General features: G+C 48.8%; 1 protein-coding gene and 1 long non-coding RNA gene across 3 annotated transcripts in view; one reads left to right on the top strand and one right to left on the bottom strand.

The window, feature by feature from the left end:
- Positions 1-11,666, bottom strand: part of LOC138293781 (zinc finger protein 569-like) — an 82,031-nt gene extending 70,365 nt beyond the window's left edge. For both annotated transcript variants that reach the window (XM_069233122.1, XM_069233121.1), the window contains exon 1: positions 11,517-11,666. The gene's annotated coding sequence lies outside the window, so the exon portion shown is untranslated. The remainder of the gene's footprint in view (positions 1-11,516) is intronic.
- Positions 11,667-12,123: 457 nt separating this feature from the next.
- On the top strand, positions 12,124-18,610 carry LOC138293778 (uncharacterized). The gene is made up of 2 exons (XR_011203107.1): positions 12,124-12,336; positions 18,341-18,610. It is a non-coding gene; the product is annotated as an uncharacterized lncRNA (long non-coding RNA).
- Positions 18,611-19,428: the final 818 nt, after the last annotated feature.

Raw genomic sequence — 19,428 nt, 5'->3', positions numbered from 1 at the left:
GTTAGAGTTTTTGGATGCTGCTGTGGCCCAGGAGGGACCAGGATGTCGCCAATTGCGTGAGGAGACAGAGGGGGCGCCCAGCAAGACAGGGAGCCCTCACAGAAGCAGGCAGCACCCGCAGAAGTGCCGGAACAGGCACTACGAAGAAGAGAGAACCGGAGCTCACCCAAAGTCACAAAAGGAGATCCCACGACGCCGGAGGACAACTCAGGTGGTTGTGCACTGCAGGTTAGAGTGTCGGGGACCCAGGCTTGGCTGTGCACAAAGGAAATCCTGGAAGACTGCACAGGAACCGGAGCAGCTGCCAATCATGCGGTACCCAGCAATGCAGCCTAGCGTGGGGAGGCAAGGACTTACCTCCACCAAACTTGGACTGAAGAGTCACTGGACTGTGGGAGTCACTTGGACAGAGTTGCTGAGTTCCAGGGACCACGCTCGTCGTGCTGAGAGTGGACCCAGAGGACCGGTGATGCAGTTCTTTTGGTGCCTGCGGTTGCAGGGGAAGGATTCCGTCGTCCCACGGGAGATTTCTTCGGAGCTTCTAGTGCAGAGAGGAGGCAGACTACCCTCACAGCATGCACCACCAGGAAAACAGTCGAGAAGGCGGCAGGATCAGCGATACAAGGTTGCAGTAGTCGTCTTTGCTACTTTGTTGCGGTTTTGCAGGCGTCCTGAGCAGTCAGCGGTCGATTCCTTGGCAGAAGGTGAAGAGAGGGATGCAGAGGAACTCTGATGAGCTCTTGCATTCGTTATTTAAAGAATTCCCCAAAGCAGAGACCCTAAATAGCCAGAAAAGGAGGTTTGGCTACCTAGGAAGGAGGATAGGCTAGCAACACAGGTAAGTGCCTATCAGGAGGAGTCTCTGACGTCACCTGCTGGCACTGGCCACTCAGAGCAGTCCAGTGTGCCAGCAGCACCTCTGTTTCCAAGATGGCAGAGGTCTGGGACACACTGGAGGAGCTCTGGGCACCTCCCCTGGGAGGTGCAGGTCAGGGGAGTGGTCACTCCCCTTTCCTTTGTCCGGTTTCGCACCAGAGCAGGGCTGGGGGATCCCTGAACCGGTGTAGACTGCCTTATGCAGAGATGGGCACCATCTGTGCCCATCAAAGCATTTCCAGAGGCTGTGGGAGGCTACTCCCCCCCAGCCCTCACACCTATTTCCAAAGGGAGAGGGTGTAACACCCTCTCTCAGAGGAAGTCCTTTGTTCTGCCTTCCTGGGCCAGGGCTGCCTGGACCTCAGGAGGGCAGAAAACTGTCTGAAGGGTTGGCAGCAGCAGCTGCAGTGGAGACCCCAGAAAGGCAGTTTGGCAGTACACAGGTACTGTGCTAGAGACCCGGGGGATCATGGAATTGTCCCCCCGAATACCAGAATGGTATTGGGGTGACAATTCCATGATCTTAGAAATGTTACATGGCCATGTTCGGAGTTACCATTGTGACGCTATACATAAGTAGTGACCTATGTATAGTGCACGCGTGTAATGGTGTCCCCGCACTCACAAAGTCCAGGGAATTTGCCCTGAACGATGTAGGGGCACCTTGGCTAGTGTCAGGGTGCCCACACACTAAGTAACTTTGCACCCAACCTTCACCATGTGAAGGTTAGACATATAGGTGTCTTATAAGTTATTTAAGTGCAGTGGTAAATGGCTGTGAAATAACGTGGACGTTATTTCACGCAGGCTGCACTGGCAGGCCTCTGTAAGAATTGTCAGAGCTCCCTATGGGTGGCAAAAGCAATGCTACAGCCCATAGGGATCTCCTGGAACCCCAATATCCTGGGTACCTCAGTACCATATACTAGGGAATTATATGGGTGTACCAGTATGCCAATGTGAATTGGTAAATTTAGTCACTAGCCTGTTAGTGACAAATTTGGAAAGCAGAGAGAGCATAACCACTGAGGTTCTGGTTAGCAGAGCCTCAGTGAGAAAGGCATCACAAGGGAACACATATAGGCAACAAACCTATGAGCACTGGGGTCCTGGCTAGCAGGGTCCCAGTAACACATAACAAACATACTGACAACATAGGGTTTTCACTATGAGCACTGGGCCCTGGCTAGCAGGATCCCAGTGAGACAGTAAAAACACCCTGACATATAGTCACAAACAGGCCAAAAGTGGGGGTAACAAGGCTAGAAAGAGGCGACTTCCTCACAGCGACGACAGGTGCCTTTTCTGCAGGAGGATGGTCCAGATGGAGGTTTTGTGGCAGCTGTGGAGCCTGTGGACAGTAAAGACGAGGAAGCAGAAGAAGAGGACATAGAGAACAGGAACACGGTGATCCAGCAATACTTCCAGTGAGACACAAGTAAGAAGACAACACTGCCTGCTACATCTGATTTAATTCTTCTACCTCTCATCTGTCTGTCATTTTCACTCAGTGTATGGACACTCAGTTGTCACTTTCCCTTTCGAATTCACAGATGTGGTTCCCACTGTGTGACCTCTACTTTGTTTCCGCATGGACTAGAGCTGTGTGACATAGGTATGTTGGCATTACATTGGATATAGCATTTTGCCATAGTTATTGCTAATACACATTTTCGAAAGCACAGACTGACTCCAGATTGTTTTGTGATTTAAGGGTGTTTATTTAAGTGCTAAATAGTGGAGGTGGTTGTAAAATGGTCAGGGGTGATGGTGGAGGTATGTCCATGGCAGAGTCCAGTCTATTAGTCTCACAGGTGCATTGTCCAAAGGGGCATAAGGAAGTGGAGCTAGGGCAGTTTAAGTATGGACACGGTGACAAAGTGGGACAGAAGGATGACAATCAGGGTGGTCTAATTTCTTGGCAGGGGTCTTGGCATTGTTCTCTGTCTTTGTCCTGGATCTCAGGGACCGCTTGGGGGTGGTTCTCCATCTGCAGGGAGTGGTGTGCTGGTGTCGTGGTCCTGTGGCGGTGCCTCCTGTCCATTAGCGCCGGCGGAGGTGGTGGGCAGTTCATCGTCCAGGCTAGTGTCAGGGGCCCCTTGTTGTGCCACAGTGTCCCTCCTGGTGCTGACGAGTTCCTTCAGCACCCCTACAATGGTGCCCAGGGTGGAATTGATGGATTTGAGTCCTCCCTGAACCCCAAATACTGTTCATCCTGCAGCAGCTGGGTCTCCTGAAACTTGGCCAGTACCGTTGCCATCGTCTCCTGGGAATGGTGGTAGGCTCCCATGATGTTGGAGAAGGCCTCGTGGAGAGTGGGTTCCCTGGGCCTGTCATCCCCCTGTCGCACAGCAGCCCTTCCAGTTCCCCTGTGTTCCTGGCCTCTGTCCCCTGAACCGTGTGCCCACTACCACTGCCCCCAGGTCCCTGGTGTTGTTGGGGTGGTGGGTTAGCCTGGGTTCCCTGTAGTGGTGGACACACTGCTGCTTGACGTGTCCTGGGGAAGGAGGCATGGGCCCGCTGGGGCGTGCTGTACTGGTGTTTCCAGAGGGGGGAAGCTCTGTAGTGGCCTGTGCCAGTGTGAGAGGGAACCGACTGTCCCGAGGTCCCAAATAGGCCGGGCTGGTCATCTAAATCCAGTTGGACAGAGCTGCTGTCATCACTCTGGGCATCTTCTGTGGGTGGAGTGGACATGTCTGGACCCTCCTGTCCGGTGACGTTGGGTAGGGATCCTGAAGGGGTGTGAAGGCATGATTATTGCATCTGTGTGTGCCATGGTGTGCAATGGGTGGGTGACCCTGTACCCCAGTGCTTACATTCTTGTGTGGGACCTTCTGTGATAATGGTTTAGGGGGTGTATGGGTATGAGCAGTGGACATGCTTTGGTGATGGGTGTCCATGGTTTGGTGCTACATGCAGGGCTTGGGTTTGGGATGTGTGGTTTGTGATAGTGGAACATGTGTGAGGAGTTGGAGTAAATGGGGGTGAGGGCGGGGGTATGTGATAGCATGCAGGTGTGTGGGGGATGAAGTAGTTAAAGGTTTGACTTACCAGAGTCCATTCCTCCAGCTACTCCTTCGAGGCCCTCAGGATGTAGTATAGCCAAGACCTGCTCCTCCCATGTTGTGAGTTCTGGGGGAGGAGGTGGGGGTCTGCCGCCAGTCCTCTGAACCGCAATCTGGTGTCTTGAGACCACGGAACGCACCTTCCCCCGTAGGTCGTTCCAACTCTTCCTGATGCCATCCCTAGTTCTTGGGTGCTGTCCCACTGCGTTGACCCTGTCCACGATTCTGCGCCATAGCTCCATCTTCCTAGCTATGGTGGTGTGCTGCACCTATGATCCGAATAGCTGTGGCTCTACCCGGATGATTTCCTCCACCATGACCCTGAGCTCCTCCACCGAAAACCTGGGGTGTCTTGGCGGTGCCATGGGGTGGTGTGGGTGATGTGTGGGGTGATATTTAGAGGTGTGTTGTGTGAGGTGCGTGGATGTTGTGTGAGTGATGGTTTTGAGTGCCTGTGGTTGCTATTGTTCTTTCTGGTGGTGTCTCTCTCTGGCCTTCTGCCCCAATTGTTGTCGTAGGGGTTTGTGGGTGATGTGGGTGTGTGTTTTCTAGTGTATTGGGTGTGTGGGAGTGGTGTGTGTATGTGTATCAGGTGTGTGTATTTTAAATTGTCCAATGTGGTAGTGTTTTGTAAATGTGTGTGTATTTTGAGCGCGGCTGTGTGTACCACCAATGGAATACCGAGGTTGTAAGACCGCCGCTTGGATTCGTGGGTCGTGATAGTGTGGGCGTATTCCTGTTGGAGTGATGGTGTCGGTTTTGTTATTGCCAGTTTATCACTGACATTTGGTGTGACGGACTTGTGTTGGTGTCTAGATTTTGGCGGATTCCAAGCTGTGGGTCATAATGGCTGTGGTGGAATTCCACGGCCGCGGCGGTGTGTTGGCGGTCTTCTGCATGACGGGAAGCGGCTTTTACCGCCAATGTTGTAATGAGGGCCATTGTGACTAAAATAAAGTACTTTTATTTTTAGTAACTCTGAGTATTGTGTTTTCTTATGATATTGTGCTATATGATATAAGTGGTATAGTAGGAGCTTTGCATGTCTCCTAGTTCAGCCTAAGCTGCTTTGCCATAGCTACCTCTATTAGCCTAAACTGCTAGAAACACCTCTATTCTACTAATAAGGGATAACTGGACCTGGCACAAGGTGTAAGTACCACAAGGTACCCACTATAAGCCAGGCCAGCCTCCTACATTCACTAACAGATGTATTTTTAAATTGTGAGTTCAGATACCCCAAACTCCAGATTTCTAGCTGCTCTCAAAGACAAACTGCACTTTAAGAATATTTAAAGGCAGACCCTATGTTAACCTATGAGAGAGATAGGGCTTGGGATCCCTGCCCACCTTGGTGGAGTCTCCCCCATAAACCTTCTTGAGGACCCTGGTACTCACCCAGCAGTCCGCCTCCATAGCAAGCTTCCTGGGGTCAGTCAGCTTACTATCAGTCAAGTGCTGGCACAGCTCTGCAAAACACAGAGTGCTCCCCTCCCATGCAATTAAGTTGTACAGCCCCTGAAAATATTTCACATTACTACCCTTCATCCAACCATCCAGTGCTCTGCAGAAGGAATCTACACTTTCTAATCATGTCTGAGAATCAGTTTTCTTACTCTGCCTAAACTGATCCCTGTACTTGTCAGGAGTGAGACCATACCGAGTGAGAAGGGCCTCCTTCATGTCAGCATAGGTGAGGTTGTACCCCTTACCCAAAGCTAGCAAAGTGTCCCTCCCCTCCTCTGTGAAGTGGTTCCAAACTCCTGCCCCACAATACTTCTCAGGGACCCCATTCATGTGAATGGATGCCTCATTTCCTTGAAACCACCTCTGTATGTCGTCTCCCTTCTTGTACTCCCTCCCTGCATTCTTAGGAATGTGCACAGTTCTGCCTGACTGCACTGAGGTATTGCTGCCACAATCCTGGCTGAACCTGCTCCTCGCATCCAGTTCTTTACTCTGAGCTCACGGTCCAAAAGCTTGCTGCTCTCTCTGAGCCTCCATTTTTAATCTCTCCAATTCTATCTGATGCCTCCTGGCTTTGTCTCCTGTCCTCCCTCTCCTATGGAGTAAGGCTTTTTGATCCACCACTGCTGCTTGACCCACCAGCTCCTGCACCCTCAGCACATCTTCCCTAGGACTTGGGTCCACAGACTACCCCAATGGATCCACAGACTGCCCATTGGAAGTTCTGGCTGCTACCCAGGCCCTCCGCGCCTTTTGTAGCTCCCCCTTTTTGGTGAGGCCTATGACCTGTGCTTTGAGGTTTTTACAAACTGCCTTCAGTTCCTTCATGGTATAGGTTTACAACGTATCCTCCTCAAAAACACAAATCCTGGGATGGAAACCGAAGATGCTCTTGACTGAGACATGATGTTGTTGGAGTTCACTTGGACTCAAGATAAAAAATAGCTCAAAGAGAAAAATAAAAAAAACACAAACAAATCTGTAGGTGGCACGTAGTGCTCTGTGATATGGTAGTAGTGTACACCAATCACTAAGTCAAGTGCAAGTGCAAGTCCTATCCTTATCGCTGACAACCAATGTTGCAAATGGGATCTCTGGTTGGCAGTCGGTTTGCACCCTGTCCAAGTAGGGACCCTCACTCTAGTCAGGATAAGGGAAATACCTGCTCACATAATCTCTGCCTACCCCCTTGGTAGCTTGGCATGAGCAGTCAGGCGTATCTCAGAAGCAATGTGCAAAGCAGTTGACACCACACCAGTTTTAGAAAACTAGCCAATATTTATATTTATAAAACAAGACCAAATACAATAAAAATCCACAATACAGTAATAAATATATGAACTCTGCAAGATTTACTCAAAAACAGTTCCTTGAAGTCGATAGCTCCACCTGGGGCTATCACAGCATGATCATCAACAAAACCAACAGTTTAGGTCAGCTGCGGTGTCGAGGGCCAGCTATGGTGTCAGGAAGACCCTCAAAACAGTACCTTTGGAATTGCAGGGCGTCGTGATCCTCGCTGTGAGCTCCGGAGAGCGGCAGCACTGGCGTCGTGGTTTCGGTTCCGGAGTCGGTGTGGGGGTCGTTGGGCCCTTGAATTCACACATGTGTAGATCGAACTCCGAGCTGAGGAAGTCAGGAGCACTGGCGTGGATGGCATCGGGGCTGCGGTGCGAAGCGGGACGGTGAGACGTGCAGTGCCCACAGGTCACAGTGCAGGCAGCGGCTCAGTGACGGCATCCAGCGGCGTCAGTGAGACCAGGGCTGCGGTGTGAAGCGTGGCGGTGCGATGTGTGGTGTCACCGGGTCATGGTGCAGGCAGCGGTGTTGCCTTTGCTGAAGGGACGGTGCTTTGTGACCCTCACGAGCAGTCTCCACAGGCCACGGTGCAGGCAGGGTTGCTGGTGACGACAAGGGACTCGATGGTGCTGCCGTCGGTGGACCAGGGCCCTGGTGCGGGACGGTGCTTGGTGTACCGAAGCGGTGTCCACAGGCCACGGTGCAGGCAGTGGCATTGGTGTCAGCAGGAGCCGCGGCTGAGATGCCCAGGCTGCGGTGTGAGCAGGCGATGCCGGAGTGCAGGGCCCACAGGTTGGGATGCGAGCAGAAGCTCAGTGAAGCCGTCCGATGACAGCGTCGGTGGGACCTGGGTCACGGTGCGAAGCGGGGCAATGCGGCGTTGGCCTGTCACCGTGCAGGCCAACGGCGTCGTTGGCCGCGTTGTGATAGTTTCTCCTCTTGAGCAGCACAAAACACACAGTTCCCAGTGCTACATGTCAAGGAAACTGAAGTCTTTGGTGTCCCTGAGACTTCCAACAGGAGGCAAGCTCTACTTTACACCCTTGAAGAAATTTCTCAAGCAAGACACACAGCAAAGTTCACCCTTTGCACTCTTTTCAGGCAGAAGCAGCAACTGCAGGCCAGTACAGCAAAGGGACAGTACTCCTCCTCCAGCTCTTTTCCTTGGCAGAGGTTCCTCTTGATTCCAGAAAGATTCTAAAAGTCTGGGGGCTTCTTATTAGACCCTTTTATGCCTTTGAAGTTAGCAAACTTCAAAGCAAAGTCTCAAGTGTTTGCCAGATCCTTCCTTGTCCAGGCCAGGACCCCGACACACACCAGGGGGGTGGGAGACTACATTGTGTGGGGGCAGGCACAGTCCTTTTAGGTGTGAACGACCACTCCTCCCTCTCCTCTAGCTCAGATGGCTCATCAGTATATACAGGCTACACCCCGCCCCCTTTTGTGTCACTGTCTAGAGGGGTGCAAATCAGACCAACTGTCAAACTGACCCAGACAGACAATCCAGAAGCAGGCAGAGTCACAGAATGTTTTAAGCAAGAAAATGCCTACTTTCTAAAATTGGTATTTTCAAACAGACAATTTAAAACCAACTTCACTAAAAGATGTGTTTTTAAATTATGAGGTCAGAGACCCTAAACTCCACATTTTTATCTGCTCTCAAAGGGAACCTCCACTTTAAGTATATTTAAAGGCAGCCCACATGGTAACCTTTGAGAGAGATAGGCCTTGCACAGTGAAAACAAACTTTGGCAGTACTTCACTGTTAGGACATATAAAATACACTAGTATATGTACTACCTTTAACATACACTGCACCCTGCCCCTTGGGCTACCTAGGGACTACCTTAGGGGTGCCTGACATGTAGTAAAAGGGAAGATTTAGGCCTGGCAAGTGGGTACACTTGCCAAGTCAAATTGGCAGTTTAAAACTGCACACACAGACACTGCAGTGGCAGGTCTGAGCCATGTTTACAGGGCTATTAATGTGGGAGGCACAGCCAGTGCTGCAGGCCCTCTAGTAGCATTTGATTTACAGGCCCTGGGCACCTCCAGTGCACTTTACTAGGGACTTACCAGTAAATCAAATATGCCAATCAGGGATAAACCAATCAACAGTATAATTTATCTAGGAAGCACTTGCACTTTAGCACTGATTGGCAGTGGTAAAGTGTGCAGAGACAATAAACCAGCAAAAACAGACGAGAAGAACTAGAAGGAAGAAGGCAAAAGGTTTGGGGATAACCCTGCAAAAAGTGCCATTTCCAACAGGGCCCAAGACTGGGATAAGAAAACATTGTGTTTTCTGAAATTCACATAATTTGCCATCTACTCTAGAAAGTCTTCACGCCATGAGTGACAACTGCCCTGCCATTATCATAGGATGAGGAAGTCCTGCCAGATCCAGAAGAAGAGAGGGACCAAGTGGGATTTGAATAGGAAGTGCACACAACATTAACACTGCCACTGGAAACCATGACTGGACCTTCCAGAGAGGTGTCACCAGGATAATCTCCTCCCTCTGATTCCTCACCTGAGAAGTGGAAAATGGGGTAAAAGCATAGAGAAGACCTTTGGGCCATGAAGGAAAGCATCCGACCCCACTGCTAGGGGATCCCGTCTCCAACTGTAAAACTGTGGAAGCTAAAAATTCAGCTGTGAAACAAAGGGATTGATCAGACACAGACACCACAGTTGTTCCAGCAAGAGAAATACCCGTGGATCTAGCTTCCAATCGCTGCCATCCCTCAAAAACCGAGAGTTCCACTCCGCCACTATATTGGAATGCTTCAGAATGTACTCTGCCATCACGGAGATGTGATCCTGAAAACAGAATTGCCAGCAGTCCTTAGCTATCTCTACCAGAACACACAATCTGGTCCTTCCCAGGCGATTTATGTACCAGACTGCTGAGATGTTGACCATGCACAACAGGATACAGCAGCTGGCCTTGCGTGGGGAGAGAGAACAAATCGCAAAAGCCGCTGCCAGAAGCTCAAGGCAATTGATATGGAGGCTCAGTTCCCTCGAGGACCATCACGTGCCCCCAGCCTTGTACCAACGGCTGGCATCCGGTTCTATCACTATCTCAAGGGCAGATGCAAAAATGGCATTGCTGTTCCACGCATCCATATGATCCAACCACCTGGTTATCTCTGCTGTGGCGTCCTCTGATAACAGAACCTGTTCCGCATATGACAGCGCTCTACGAACATGTAAGATCTTCAAATGTTGAAGGGCTGCAGATTCGCCTTCGGGCTCTACTTTCAAGGTATTTTACCATAAACCAATTTTTGATGTAGCATCTACAGTGGTTTAATAAACTTTAAACTAGCATAAACTGAAACCTATAGTCCTGACAGAACAAAACATTTTTCGAACTATTGCGTCGAGAATTTTCAATTCTATTAAGGACACAGAGGATAGGAATATCCCACCCGTGAGGTGAACTTGGTTTCTATGATTCAGTCAGGTGATGATGTGTATGCATAATTACTTTATGATATTGTGTATTATGGCCACCAGTTTGATTTTGTTTGTGCTCTGGTTGAGTATTATTAGCATGTTTTGATTTGTTCTTAGGTTCTGCCAACAAGGGTACACAAATGACCATGAAGATTATCGGATGAAAAGGTGTGGGTGTCAATGCTCCAGCCCAGTTGGTGATGGCAAATTAATGTTCCTGGTCATGGGATGTATTTGGGTTCCAGTTTCGTTCAAGTCAGGTTGCTATGTTCTCAGTTGTTGGCAATGAAAGAGGAAGGGTTAGGTTTTCTGAGTCATATATACATGGGACAGACATATGTTTGTATGGAATGTAGACTACTAGGACTATTGGGAAAAGTATTTTTTGTGTCTGAACATTTTGCTTGGCTACTCAGTTAATAAAGAGAAGCATAATCATTGCCTCTGTGTCCTTAATAGAAATGAAAATTCTTGAAGGCATAGCTATATATTTTTTTTTATCTATCCTGCATTTCAAGCATCAGCAGTCGCCTAGGCGCCCATTGAGGACCTCCTCTAGTTTTGAGGAGGACGGGCCAGAGGAGTCGGACATGTTCAAACCTGAGGACATATATCACCCCAGGTCTTCTGAGCGGGTATCCGATGCAAGATGCGCAGCATGCACTCCACACTGTGGCGTATCAAGGGCAGCTAGTTTGATTGGTTTGGCGTTCATTGAGTTGCAAATATGGCAGTGACTTCTCTGCCAGTTTTACATGGAAGGGGCATGGCCCATTCTACACACTTCTAATGTTTGGTATATTCTTTTTGCTTATTACATTCCGCCAGTGAAGGCGCAAACAGTGACGCGCACAGTAGTTGTAGAGCGTGTCCACCCACCCACAGTGATATGGACACTCAGTCCAGGCGTCACTCACTGAAGACTATGGCCACAATAACCTAAGCTGATGCTCATGTGATGTCCTCAGCTGCCCAAGGCATGAGGCACAGACAGCAAATGGTTGCCGGCCCGTGTCCAGCGCCTGGTGCCCAAGGCTCCTGTGGGAGTGTCGTACGCCTGGTGCTTTGGTGACCTCACCTCTGAGGGACTGCTGGCCCAGGCTGTAGCTTGGAATTGTGTTTCTGAGCTCTCATCTTCACTTCTGAGAGGCCCCTCACATGCTGCCAGGCTCTGTGCTCCTGGGCCCTCTTAGCTTCTTCTTGTCACGGTTTTATGGACTGTAATGTTTTCATGATTTTATTACCTATCATTTACCGTTCTTATCGGCCTTTATGGCAAAACTGAAATAAAATCTAATTAGAGGTTAAGCAATATTAAGCTTTTGAAACTATCAGACAACTTACCTCTTCCCAAAGTGGTCTGGACATTTCTTCCATGGATTTCTCTTCAGTGATAAAAATGTAAGAAAGAGTTGCGAACAGAAAAGGGTTTATTGTTGCAAAAAAAGGAGGAGAGAGAGGAAGGGCCCAGTGGAGGAGTGAGGAGTAGACATAATCCTCTGACAGAGAGACAGTCTTCAATGCGCATGCTCAACGGAGCAGTGTCTTTGCTGCGCATGCTCAACGGAGCAGTGTCTTTGCTGCGCATGCTCACTGAAGTCAGGAGAGTCGTGCTCTCATTACACGCTTCATTGAATCAATTAGTACGCATGCGCAGTTACTTCCCCATCTTTTAACGAGAAAAACAAGTTTCGGTGCTTAGTGTCTCTCCTACGCATGCGCATTGCCGTCTTCGTCGGTTTCCTCCACCCCCCCCCCGCCTCCCCCAGCATGCTCCAGTGGAACTTCCGTCAGTGCGCAGGCGCAGTTCCCTCGCCCTGCTGTGAAAGGATTTTACTGAGCCGTATTTGTACTGCGCATGCTCATTGCAGTCACCCGCTCTTCCACCAACCGTGCGACAAGAGTGACTCAGCAGCGCGCATGTGCAGTTCGGCTTCGCTTCTGACAGGAGGCGGCCGCCGCTGCGCGTCCTTTAGTCACCGCGTCCTGCACCAAGCAGGGCCCAGGCCTTAGCTCCATAACAGCACCGGAGGCGAGGGACACGCAGGCCGTGCTTCACTGTTACTAATACAGGAATATCAAAGTTCAACCACGGAAATAGAAAAAACACGTGACACCCGTGGCCGATAAGCATCTGTCACCCCTTCCTCTCCGGGGCTGTCAGGTAGGCCTCGCTGCCTTGGCTCTCCTGCGGGCTGCGGGACTGCCCTGTGCGCGCCGCTTCCAGGCGCTACAGTCGCAGGTGCTGGTCGCGGGGGCGCTCGGGGGCTCCCTCCAGCCCTCGCTGACCCCGCGCGGGCGGCGCTTCCACGGCCAGGCCGCGGTTTCTGCAGAGACGCTTGTGCTTCCGGGAGCATAGCGAGGGGGCTCCGCTCACATTTCGTTGGGTGATGTCTCTTCTTCCCACCCCTGCGTTACTGCTATTCTTTGGAAAACGCTTTATTTGTCTCTCTCATCATGGATCCTGGGGAGGACCGCGCTAGCGCCCTCTCCGGGCTCTGGAGGGGGTTTGGCCCTCCCAGCGCCCTCTTCTTCCCGGGGTGGGCCATATCCTTCCACAAGCCGTCCCCGCTTCAGGACAGGGTGGACAAGCCAGGTGTCCAGCACCCCGGGAATGTAGGGCCGCTCCCAGCCAAGCTACCAGGACCTCCTCGAAACCAAGAAAGCCTGACGCGGGCACCTTGAGGGCTTTGATAAACTGCGGGAGACGTTACTCCCTGCTGGGAGGATGTATTACCCAGAAAGCAAGGTGGCACGGCCGCCCTGGATATGAATCTCATTCAGGGATCTCCCCCATCGTGGGGGCCGGGTGGGGTGACCCCGATGATGAGGGATCATCGGATGAGGGGCGCGATTTGGGCAGGCCCTGGTGCCTGTCGACGACCACCTCTGGTTTTGAGGAGGACGGGCCAGAGGACTCAGACATGTTCGAACCTGAGGACAAATATCACCCCAATGGGTGCCGGATGCTAAGGTGGCGGCTTATGTAGCCAAGGCCATTTGCCATCCTCTGGACAAGGAAGTGAGAGCCCGTTTGTGGGCGGAATGCCCTAGACCAGCTCTGGAGGATTAAGTTGGGGTAACACCCTCCGTTAACCCTAAATTATATACATTCTTTTCAAATTATATGCATGACCCAAAGAAAGGTATCATAGATCCTGGCGGGCTTCCCAGGATAAACTCTTGGAAGTCCTGGGCCCAATCACTAAGATTATTGAAATGGCAGAGGCCTCAAAACTTTTCAGGGTCCCCTTGCAGACGGATGTTGTAGCGGGTTGGACGGAGTATGTGCTCTATTTGCTCAGTAACGCTAATTGCACTGTTAACGCGTCCTTTTATGTCAATTTATACACATTAGGACTCGTTTTAGGCCGATGAATCTTTTGACCCAGTGGTGAGACACCGTAGAACGAGATAACTGATCAGTATTTCAGTGACGTTATCAACATATGTGACCACAATATACTTTACTTTGGATAAAGAGATTGATTAAACTGTCGGCGCAACCATGACCTTTCAGTCATGAATAACCACACCTTTAATTGAAGTTTGTGAATTTTATTCCCTGTTAATTACAATCTAACAATAAGAGTATCAATCTCAAAACCAAGAAGCAAAAGAGCATAGTCACGATATGGCAACTGTGATAAGATTTTGACAATGCAAAGATCACAAACATAAAAGCACCAACGTAAGATAAACATAGGTTAGAATACATATAATAACGTGTACATCTCAGTTCAGCACAATACAATGTCAGTCTTGTCTATTTGCGTCAGTCAGGATGATCACCTAATCTAACCACTAATTAGCATCAGCATGTTGGACTTCATGCAAAACAATTTAGAACACCAATTTAGAAAACATCTAGCTAAGGTCTCTATCCAAAAATACCGCAGTTGGTACCTAGAAAGGAAAAGCAAATAGACAAATTATAAAAGCAATTGTCATAATTACCCTCCTCTGAATAAATGAGCATACATGATCAGTCTTCGTCTTCAGGACATCAGTTAGATCGCCGTCAGTCTACTTCGTCTAAAGGGACAGGGGCACTTCCCTCATAGGGAGAGGAAGTGTAAAGGGTGGTCTATGGAGGAAGATAGTTTGTCTGAGTCTCGGATCCCCAAAAAGAGTGACAGAGTTTCTGGATGCAATCGATATCATTCCCTACCTAATTCTGATGACCCTTCTGTGTCATGGGTTTTTATCCCTTTTTCACGATACATTCCCCCAGAATTCTATTGGATAATCGCTATACCCCACTATCTTTAGCCTATCAAATTATACATTAGGTAATTCTAATTGTCACCCCACGATAATTTTTAACGTTTTGATTGGGCTTCATAATTGACGTCTTCGTAGGTGGCGCATCCGGGGTTACTTCATTCTTTGGCACATTCTTCAGGTCAAAAGTTCTCTTTTCCATGGCAAAACGTCCTTGAATGTTTCTGTATTTGTTGCAAAAAGTATAAAACTTATACTAAGGCAGCTGGCATGCGAATGGGAATAAACCATAACTGGCAACATAAAACAAAGGAAAAGAACACATGCTGGGTTATGACCTTTTACGAATCAGTACACTGGAAAACAGAAAAATATGCTTTAATATGAGAGCTACACGGCTAAGTCTTCGACTCACGCTAACTTAAGGCCTATAAGTTCTAATGCAATCTTCGTAGGTGTTAACATATTCAATTAATTATAATGCAAGCAATTATTTTTTATAGTCGACATTAGTTTATGTGCACAATAATAACTTCACACTTATAATCATGTTAGGAATACATAATATTTTATGATCGTTATTGTATGCAGCATTGTTAGACATAAGCATTTCACATCTAATATATATATAATATTTAAACTACGCTCTCTCAGCACCATCTCAGCCGAGAGGCGTGGCTTTTTACTGATAAAGACCCAAGCTGGGGGAGTTGTCCAGCTCGGAGGCGGGGGCAGTAGCGCAAGACAATCTCTTCGGTGACCCGTTTGTTAAGGAACTGGGGAAATTCGTGGTGACTTTTTCTGTGTTAGATAAGGCACAGTGGTCCATGAAGAAGATCTTCCCTGGAAAGGTTTTCCAAGGGGCCGCAAGTGACAGGGGTCGCTCCTCCGGCCACGCTTCTCAATTGGGCCCCTCCAGATTCCAACCCCACCGGAACTACGACTGGAGTGAGGGCAGCCAAGGGACTTTTTTCCCCAACAGGGGTGCCAAGATAAGTAGACCTTCCTGGACAGACAGAGGAGGCTTCAGCGCCTCAGGAGGAGCTAGTGGTAAGCGTTCCCCTTTTTTCCCCTATAGAAATATGCAGGTGATTGGCATTGTTTGTTGGGAATTGGGAGTGGATTACCTCAGAGCCCTGGGTACTAGAGACCGTCGTAGGTTTCCACATAGAGTTTTACGGTTCACCGACTCAACAAGTTTCACCTCTCCCCATTCATTTCAATTTGCAAGCGTCCCAGTTGGTAGAGTCGGAGATTCAACAGCTCCTTTGCAAAGGGGCCATAGTTCATTCGTCCCTGCACCCGAGGGGTTTCTTGAGCAACATCTTCCTGGTCGAGAAGAAGGACAAGGGGTTCCGTCGTGTGATAAATCTTAGGAAATTCAACGAGTGGATAGCCTACCATCATTTAAAAATGGTGGGTATCCATCTCCTCAAGGATTTATTGCTCCAAGGGGATTGGTTGGTCCGTTTGGACCTAAAGGACGCCTATCTGATAGATCCCATTTTCCCGCCTCATCTGCGTTTTCTGCCGTTTCAGTAGAAGGATCGGATTTACGAGTTCCAGTGCCTACCATTCGGCCTTTCTTCGGCTCCGTGGTGCTTTACGAAGCTGATGAGGCCGGTAGTAGAGTTTCTGAGAACTCCGGGCATCAGGTTGATTATTTACCTAGACGATATCCTCCTGATGGACCAGTCACAGGAATAGCTGCTTAATTACGTGAACACGACTATTGTGTTGCATCAGGATCTTGGGTTTGTGATCAACAGTGACAAGTCTATGCTGTGTCCGTCCCAGTCCACGATTTTCCTGGGTTTCCCGGTAGACACGGTCTCGTCCACAATAAGCCTTCCGGGGAGCCAGATCTCCAAAATCAAGAAGGAGCTTCCAAGAGTGATCAGGAGGGACAGGATTTCCCTGCTGCAGATTGCCAGGATAGTGGGCCGTTTATCTTCGTCCATGTATGTGGTCTTCCTGGATCCCCTCCACTACAGGGCCCTCCAATGACTCAAGGCGGCTCACCTTCGGAAGGGCCTCACGTACTCTGAGCTGGTGGAACTCTTTCTGGAGGCCAGGCTAGAGATATCTTGGTGGTTGAATCACATGGAGGCGTAGAACGGGAGAGCGATCTTTGGATCACTTCCGGATATGACAGCAGAATCAGACGTCAGCAGGACAGGCTGGGTTGCCAGATGTGGGCAGATATCCATGGGGGGGGTCTATGGACTTAAGAGAAACTGGATCTCCACATCAATTGTTTGGAGCTTCTAGCGGGTTCTTTTGCGATCCATTCATTAACACAGGACACAGCGTTGTGTCCTGTTGAGAATGGACAACGTGTCTGGTACATCAACAAGCTGGGCGGCACACGTTCCAGAGTCCTGGCGGACCTGGCCAAGGATTTTTGGCATTATTGCCTGGAGAAGCGGATCACGGTGACTGCGGAGTATCGTCTGGGTCAACAGAATTTGGTGGCGGGCTGGAACTCTGTTCACCTCAGGGACTACAGCGATTGGCATCTGGATCCGTCAGTTTTTCAATCGCTGATGGCGCGTTTGCGTCAAGGTTGAACGCCCAGCTTCCCCGGTATTTCACCTGGAGACCGGATCCAGGAGCGGAGGTAGTGGATGCTTTTCTACAGGACTGGTCAACAACCTTATCAAGCTTTCCTGGGCACCAGGCACAGTTAAAAGGTATAGATCGGCCTGGAATCGATGGTCACTTTGGTGTCTGGAACAACAGGTGGACCCCGTGGGGGCACCCTTCACTTTCATAGTCAACTTTCTGGCGGAACTTTATAGGTCGGGCCTAGCCTGAACTTGTTCAGATCTGCCATTTCGGCAGGGCACACCCAGGCCAACAATTTACCGGTGGGTGAGCATCCCTGAGTGAGCAAACTTCTCAAAGGTGTTAGACTGTCTAGACGTCCTGCCCCCAGATACTCAGCTTTGTGGGATGTTAATACAGTTAAAATTTGTATTTCATCCTGGCAAGATAACTGTTTTCTTTCCAGAAAGTAGATTTCAGCAAAATTGGCTATTTTATGATGTCTGGTCTCCTGCAAAAAGGTCTCGGGTGTCCGGGCTTTGGACATTTCGGCCAGAGTTTTTACCCCCGAGGGGGTAACATTTACAGTCTCGAAAAGGACGAAAACATGTACCAGGTCGGTATCTTATTCTAGTTTTGAGTCTCATCCCATGCTTTGTGTGGTGAAGTGTCTGAAAGCATATGTGGAAATGACGCAGGATAGCAGGCCTCCAGGTGAGAGGCAATTACTGATCACTATTAAGAAACCCTTTAGAGCGGTGTCTATGCCCACGATTGCTAGGTGGGTTAGATGGATTATGACAGAAGCAGGCATTGATGTACAAGTTTTTACTGCACATTCTGCCAGAGGGGCGATGGCCTCTATAGCTGTTCAGGTAGGTGGTAGATTGGAGTATATCATGAATGCGGCTGACTGGTCTTCAGAATCGTTTTTTAAGAAGTTGTATTTTAAACCAATTCACCAAGCCGCATCTTTGGTGGTAAGTAAGCTTTGAACTTGCATAATCCTCGTCTCCGGCCCTGTTATAGAATGTAAAATTTTCTAGCTATCCTGAAGGAAACTTTCAATTCTATTAAGGACACGGGGGCGAGGATTATCCCCCCTCATACTTTCAGTATTCCCACCCCGTAGTTGGGGGGGTTGTTTCTGGGAGAGTGCTTTTTTCCTCAAGAAGTAATGTGGAGGATTGCTAATTTCACAGGTGTATTTTCCTTTCATTCTACGACATACTGTGATGGATTTTTTTTCTCTTCTGATTGTGACTCTATGTTGATATTTATGGTTAGTGGTTGTATTCAAGTATGTTTATATATGGCTTACCAATAGTTTGTTTCTTGTTTATTCCAAGTCGTTCTTTGACTTTGGTTGGCTAACGTGAGTATGCGTTCCTCTTTAGTGGACGATGGATCTCTCACGTTTTCTTCTTTTACAAGAGATGGCAAATTGGATTGAGGCTGCTCGAACTTAACTTCCTACAGTGAAGAAGAGGAAGGACGATGATGGTTTGACAGTTATATGGTTATCGGTCATGGACAGGATTGGTCATCAGTTACCATGACGATGAGGAAGCATCAGGGGATTGGCAGTTTTGTCAGATGTTTTTTCTATTTCTATGATTGAACTTTGAAATTGCTGTATTAATAAAAGTGAAGAAAGGACTGCATAATCCTCGCCTCCGTGTCCTTAATAGAATTGAAAGTTTCCTTCATGATAGCTAGGAAATTTTACTTTTGTTATTACTTCACATGTGGTAGAAGATGGCAGGTCTCCAAAGGTATTGTTATCTCCTGCCTATCATATTTATATCTAAATATATATAAATATATATATATATATATATATCTATCAATATTTCAAGAGAGTGGCTCAATGGGATGAGCATGAATCAGGGTATTTCCCTGAAGATACTGGTAATCAGTTGGAGATGAACCTGGTTGAAGACCTTGATTGCAGGGTTCGACAATCTGTCAACGATGCCCTTGTCAGGGCTCAGGGACCTTTTTCTGGTCAATGACTTAACGCTTGCACCCAGGGTTGCACCGATGTTTTAATAGGTTAGGCACAAAGAGCCATTTGTCAACTTGGGAACACTAACTGCGCGATCTCATCCGAACACAGGAAGTCCATACTTATGCATATTGACGCTAAACTAAATGATTTGGCCACCTCTGAAGCTGGTCCTTCCTCCTACGGATTGCTCTTTGGGGCCTCATTCATAAAAAGCTGGCTAAGTTCTGTTCTACTTATTCCTCCCTCGACAAGGCATAGATGTCCCTCAAAAAGGTTTTCAAAAGAGACCTTTTTCTCAGGGTCGGTCGTTATGGAGGGCTATTGTCCGGCCGAGGATCTTTCTAAACTCCTCAGAACTACAATCCAAGAAGAGGAGGTTGGTATGGAGAGCAAATTCAGACGCCACCTTCTACTCCACATGCGCCAGAGGAGGGCGTTCCAGATTCCATAGAGGGTCCCGCTGGGGACAATAAT

Source organism: Pleurodeles waltl, chromosome 4_2 (assembly GCF_031143425.1).
Source record: "Pleurodeles waltl isolate 20211129_DDA chromosome 4_2, aPleWal1.hap1.20221129, whole genome shotgun sequence".
NCBI classification, from domain to species: Eukaryota; Metazoa; Chordata; class Amphibia; order Caudata; family Salamandridae; genus Pleurodeles; species Pleurodeles waltl.
This window is presented reverse-complemented; position numbering and strand designations above follow the sequence as displayed.